The sequence below is a fragment of the Oculina patagonica genome, chromosome 1 (assembly GCF_052425735.1).
Source record: "Oculina patagonica isolate OP01 chromosome 1, crgOcupat, whole genome shotgun sequence".
Classification (NCBI taxonomy): Eukaryota; Metazoa; Cnidaria; class Anthozoa; order Scleractinia; family Oculinidae; genus Oculina; species Oculina patagonica.
Genome location: NC_135758.1, coordinates 45,271,816 through 45,278,617, shown reverse-complemented (window position 1 = coordinate 45,278,617; position 6,802 = coordinate 45,271,816). Strand labels below are relative to the sequence as shown.

At 37.9% G+C, this 6,802-nt stretch overlaps 1 pseudogene across 1 annotated transcript; it reads left to right on the top strand.

Annotated features, from left to right (window-relative positions):
* The first annotated feature begins 278 nt into the window (after positions 1 to 278).
* Positions 279 to 5,919, top strand: LOC144633940 (neurexin-4-like; annotated as a pseudogene). Its single transcript, XR_013567125.1, has 4 exons — positions 279 to 1,514; positions 2,335 to 2,586; positions 2,756 to 2,867; positions 3,780 to 5,919. The product of XR_013567125.1 is annotated as a neurexin-4-like (transcript).
* Positions 5,920 to 6,802: the final 883 nt, after the last annotated feature.

Sequence of the window (6,802 nt, the reverse complement as noted above, 5' to 3'; positions counted from 1 at the left end):
GCCTTGTGGTCGATAATTTGCATCACGCAACCATAAACATTTACACGCTTTTCATGCTCTCTATTTTTTCTATACCTCTTGAGAATTTCGTTTAAAAATATTCTCAAGCATGACGACTCGTTCATTTTTACACAATTCGAATTTAAACATTTTTCGCAATAGAGAAAAGTTAATTAAGTTGTTTACACAAAAATTTGCAAATGAATTTTTCCTTCAATGTCCTACCACCTGCTCGGCCAATATTTGAAGTATTTAAAATGCCGCCGTGGTTGCTTCAAAACATATCAACGAAAGATATAAAATGGAAGTATTTTAACGTGGTAATCTTTTTTTTTTTCGCGAAAAAGAACAATTTTCTTAAAAGAACGTTTGTTTTCTGTCTGTTTGTTTCCTTTTTTAACTTTAAAGAAGCTATGTGATCGATGACGCATCTTCAGATATTCAGACAATTTTTATAAGTTTGCATTATCAGTTTGCTATTATGGGGTATGATCACTTGTGTGCTTTTGCCTTAGTATCAAACTTCAGTATTAGAAGTAAAATATTACGGTTTGAAAACTGAAGATACGAAATACATCATATATTTGAACTGTGGAGGAAGCACTTGAAACATTAAAGACCATCGCAGCTGTATACGCAACATAAGCAGTTGCGAAAAGAAAACCTGACAAAATTAAAGCTCAGGATCTCTGTCAGTTTGCGGTTTATTGAAATGTAATTTTATACATGGCAAAAAATTAATGTCACTAATAACAGTCTCGTGTATTTGAATAGCTAAGTGGACGTGGATAAGTTTTCAAGGATAATTAACCATGGATCCTGTTTCGCGTAAGTACATGCTCTTTATCCTATTTATTCGACTTGCGCTGCTACTTGAACGTAAATTGAATGTTTAGGTCTCAGATGTTCACTTACAGAAAGACCAAAGGCCTAAAGCTTTTATATTCTCCTTAATTCGTTTCGGCTGAAGTGCAAGTTGCATAAGTGTGGGATCGTTCATAAGTCCTGTGGGATCGAGTTTCCACGGCAATTAATTTTGTTAAAGTAAACATGTCTCATATTTTGGCGAGGAAGTTTTTGCCACCAACTTCGCCCACTAAAATTTTAATTTTAGTGAAAAATCGCACGCAAGCATTACTTTGCTGACATAACTCAAATGTAGGGTAATCCCAGTGTGTCGCAACATTTTTCTTACGATCGATATTTTCCACATTAATGATAAGACCGTTGGAACGTCAGTGATAAATTCTACAAAACTAGGGATTTAACCACTATAGTGAAATTCATTAACATACTTTCAAACCACCTGCTGTAATTTAAGTTGTTCCTGTCAAAAGTGAAACTACATACTGGGCGAAACCGGGAAGTGTTTCGCATACAGCATTAACTGCGTGGCTAAACAGCGTTCAGAGGAATGGCTTCTTCGAATGATTTTGGGCATGAAATCGCAGCCTTTGTTCCTACCCTTTGCGTTTTATTAGGAATCATGTTCCCATCTTGTTGTGGCTGCACTGGTGAGTATACTTTGTGTCTAATTATTTCATTAACCTTTTTTAGCTTTTTATTTAAAACTGCTAGAGATTAATTGTTCGTGTTTGCGGTCGCCTTTATTTTAGTCAATTCCACATAGAATCATCGGTGAAGACTTTTTCTCTGTTGTTGGGTTGATTTGTTCTCGCCTACACCCCTAACACGGGTATTTTTGTCTTATAAAACGATCGTCAAACGCAAGAAGATCAAAAGCATTTACCAATACAAATATTATCCTTACAAAGCAAGGTTTAATATCGTCAGTATGATTTTTAAGATACAAAATTGATTCAAACTTGGTCCGATTTTCCGGAATTTTATCTCGGCGATTGGATAGTGAAGACTTTCCCTGAAAATAAGTCCTCTAAATCATTTTGATACTTTTCACAAACTTATGGAGACTGGAAGTTTTCTCATCTCGGCAAAGAAATGTAACGGTAAAATTTCCCTATTTTATCATCTCAAAATCCATCTCAAAATCCAACTTCAAGTCTATAATAAGGAAACAACGCTGCTCCACTCCCAAAATTGCATTTCCTCTTTAGCTTAGGCCCCCCCGGGGGGGGGGGCTCGCATAGAAGTGACGGGGATGCGTCGTCTCCTTGGGGGTTCGCTGTCGCTGGGTGTGCCCCCTGCGGGGTGGTTCTTCTCTTCGGTCTCTGGCCGTCGCGGGGCTTAGGCACACCATATTTATGGGTCTTCGTTGACACTTTCTACCTACAATATCCACACCAATTCGATCAAAAACGTTCGTTGTTTTCACTGAAAACGCATAAATTTGACAAAGCGTTCTGACTTGCACAGGTGACGACTGCCGCATCATCATGTTCAAGGAACCAATGGAAAACAAGGCAATGACAGGTCACGTGATCAGAAGTGAGGAGGTACCTAATCAAGGGACCTGCCGACTGATGTGTTATATGGAACCCAACTGTGTGTCCATTAATTTTGGAAACAGAAGGAGGAAAATACAAATGCGAGTTGAACAGCGCCAGTGATGAAAACAAATTGTCCATCCTTGAGACAAGGGAAGCTTTCACTTTCCTCGCTATTGAGGTAATTTTTTACGGTAAAAAAGGCAGTAATGGTTTCCTTTCATGAACCTAAATTGAATATTTTTGTTTTGGCTTGGTATCTCGTGCGGATTTCAGTTTCGTTTCTAGGCTATTTTCATTTTATTTATTAGGTTTAATTTAATTTTAATTCGACGTTTTCTCTTTAACAGAATCCTTGCAATAGCAACCCATGTTTAAATGGCGGTACCTGTCAAGCTGGATTCACCAGTAAAGGTTTTCGTTGTGCCTGCCGCCCTGGATTCGCCGGAGCTAACTGCAGTGGTAATGTAGAATCAATAGCTAATAAGCCCTCAAAATATACAGTATCCCTCTCACATTACGAAAATATTAGGGCACATTTAACTGTTCTCACTCTGTTCTTTGTGCCTTATTCGGAATCGAAAATATAATTCAAAAACGATTACAAGCAAATGATGAACGAACCACCTTTAGACACCAGCCAGCAACACAACTGTCAATTTATGCTTAAGCGCTCAAATTGAATCAGGATAGAAGTTTTCTCGCCATATCTGATCATGACAGCATTATATTTGGATCCGTCACTTAAAGTCTAAAGGCCTGATTAAGCAGAGATGCAAATGGTCACTAGTTGAACTTGAGTTGGGTGGCCAAACCGACTTGTAAGTTGAAAAAAATAAAAGCCTAGGGATTTAGTCCCGGGCAGTCCGGAACAATATAACATGACTTGTGATCAACTTGCGTTCAAATGAGTTGCTCTTCCAACAGTGAAATCGAAGTGAAACCCTGGCCCAAATAACGTGGAAATTCGATCCCGACCAAAGTAAATGCAAATCATCCGAAGTAAACGCAAGTGCCGATCGAGGACAGTTTGAGAGCGCCATAATAATTGTGAAAGTGGCTTTTTCAATCGGAATCCTCATATTTAACTAAATCCTAACAATTCATCACCGTAACTCGTATATCCTTCTAAAGAATAGTATTGTTATCGTAAAAAGCTACCTGGAGAACTTGAGAAATCCTCGTGCCGTTTCGGTACGCTCTCGTTCTTACGTCGTGCTTCGGAAAGCCTTATTTACACTCAAGGTATATTGGGATTATTTAGCCATCAAGGACCATAGTAAAGAGTTTCTGAAAACCTCTATGGGGAGATTACTATTAAAGTTCTTATCTTATCATCGGTTATCTTAACCTTTTACTGATTTCTTTCCACAGTGTTAATAAAGTTCTGCAGCGACTTAAAGAAGCATGTCCCTACAGCGGAAAGCGGTGTTTACGTCATTGACCCTGACGGTGAAGGAGGCTTGCCCCCTATATATGACGTCACCTGTGACATGACTGACAAGGATGGTGTTGGCGTGACTGTCGTAAGTCACGACAGCGAAGACAGAACGCTGGTGCAAGGAAAAGAATATGAAGATCCAGGCTCTTATTCACGTGACATTCATTACAAGGGAGCGAATCTTTCTCAACTGGCAAGTCTCGCCAATGTCTCTTTACACTGTGAACAGTTCATCAAGTATGAATGCAAAGGGTCACTGATGTTCAAGAGCAACAAATCTCATGCCTGGTGGGTGTCACGTGATTCTGTTAACATGACGTACTGGGGCGGAGCAGAGCCCGGCAGTGGTAAGTGTGCATGCGGGATGAACAACACATGTGCTGACACCAGTCAACCTTGTAACTGTGATGCGAATGACCCTACATCTGTGGCGTAAAGACAGCGGTCTCCTCACTGACAAGACTCATCTTCCAGTTACACAGCTGAGGTTTGGAGACACTGGTTAGGCACTGGAGACAACGACGAGAAGGGCTACCATACACTAGGGAAGTTCAAGTGCTATGGAATTGCCTGATCGTAAAATGTTACACCATTCTGTCCCAACTTGTCAACGACACGTAGAAAAGACTCTAGAAACCAGATTTTTTCCTATCGTAAAAACTTTAACAGAAAAAACAACTAAGATAATTAAATTAAAGTAAATCTAGATATTTCCGGTGGCAAAGAATTGTTTTAGACTACATAGTAAAACAACCTGGGCGGAAGACATCTTCAGAGTGAAGTGAAAAGTTGTCAGTCGATGATGTTATATATGAGGCGCACTAGGTTTTTTTGAGTGGCCAGAGCCTTAGTGCAGAATTGAAAAAAAAAAAATTGAATCGAAAATAAACAAAATTAAGAGTAGTATGGTCAATATCTAAATAATGTTTTTTTGGCATCGCTACGAGCGAGAGTTTGTTTTTGTGGGAAGGCGGGTTAGACTGGCGTGAGAAATAAATTGTTAACTCGCAAGAAAAACACTCTACGGAGAAGGCTTCAAAGGTTCGATTTAGTCCTTTTAGACCTAAGCTTCGTGTTTTTAACTTTGAACTTTCTTATAAATTGTCTGTAAGGTGCATGCAGGGCAGGTGAAGGCCGTCGTCAGTTTGTTTTTAATGTATGTGGACAGGAGACTTATATATATTTTTATTGTATTTATATTTAGTTTTAGTGTAGCTTTTAGTTTTTAGCAGTGTCCCCTAATTAGTATGGTTTTATTTTCCAGGCTATAAGGCTTTGACACTTAAATAAAGTTTCTTATCTTATCTTATCTTATCTTATCTTATCTTGACAATTAAAAAATACAAGAATAAAATGGAGAAAACAAAACAATAGAAATAGCACTTTGTGTCATGTCAAAGCCAGAGGTTCAAGAAATAGTTTTTAAAAATGTATGACACAGACTAGGTATGGAATAATGGAAGAGAAAACAAACAAGGTCGGAGATGAAAATTTATGATCAAGGAAAGACAAGGCATTGTCAATTGAACACAAAGTGGCTAAATTCCGGGCCTTTCGCAACATAGTTTCTGCGCATGTTCTTCTTGGCATTTGGAATTTTTAGTATGTGCATAATAACTACTTCAAAAAATTTAAAATTGTATATATCAAGTATTGACCAGCATGTAATTATCCACTTAAAATAAATTTTATAATTGTGCTGAATATTAAACAAGTATCAGAAGTTTCAGACTTTCAATTAATATTTCTAAACGAAGCAAACTTTTGTTGAGATGCAAAACTTGTTTCCTTGCTTTTCTTAATATGGTGCCTTGATGTCAACAAAATACAATTTTACGAGCATTTATTTAGAGTTTGTGGTTTGTCTAAGTGTTTTCACTATATATTAAATAAATGTAATAGCTTAATAGTTTGATATGGTAACTGTAAATAGTGAAGACTAATAAAAATGTGGTCATTAAACATTTTAGTACGACGTAGTTACTCAAACTTCATGTACAAGCTTATTTATTTGATGTTTGATTATAAAAGATATCAAACCATGTATCACCATGTACGTGGACTGCTGACCAATAAAAGTATTGGTATTGTTACTATCTTACAAAGTTATCTTTGTGTTTTATTTTCTTTACAACGGAAGTACCAGTAACAGTTAAGCCGGGTTAACACGGACAATTTTTATGTGACAAATATGTTTGATCGTGTAGATGACACAACAACTATTTGTCAGTAGTTTTTAAAGTGTGATCGACCGGGTGAGAGTAGTTCTGAAAAGAACTGTCGCTGTTGACAGACGTTTCGACAACCTGAGCGGAAGTCATCTTCAGAGTTAAGTGAAAAGTTGTTGTCAGTCGATGATGTTATAATTCTGGTCCTTTGAAGCTGATTGGTCATTTTTGCCGTGATGTTATTGGCTGTAAGACTCGTGTAAAGTTTGTCAACAGTAATTGCTCAGTTTCGAACCGTCTATCTTTTAGTCAAAATAAGTCGTTCTGTTCACTGTTCACCAGTAACCCACTTCAATTGGCTCTACAGTGTACTGAGACTGCTACACAACAATCTCCTGATACCTAAGGTTAACCTCAGCACCAGACTGATTGAACACACACGAGCGACGAGAAATGGTGATGTCAACAATCACATTGCTGAACACCAGCGACTTACTTATCACAAAATCGACTGGGACTCTGCTGTAAGCTTGACCTACAGTACTAACTATTTTCAACGGCTGACTCTAGAAAGCTGGTACATAAACTTAGAACAGACGCCAATCAACAGATGTCAAAAACAACCGGCACCTTACAAACGACTTATTCACGACGTAAGCAAAACCGACAAACGTACCGCAACAATGCATGACCATGGATTCAATTGTAGCGTACACAGAAGATGAACTAGACGCCTTCAAAGATGATAAAATACCTAAAATACTATTAATAATGCTAAGCTAAAAATA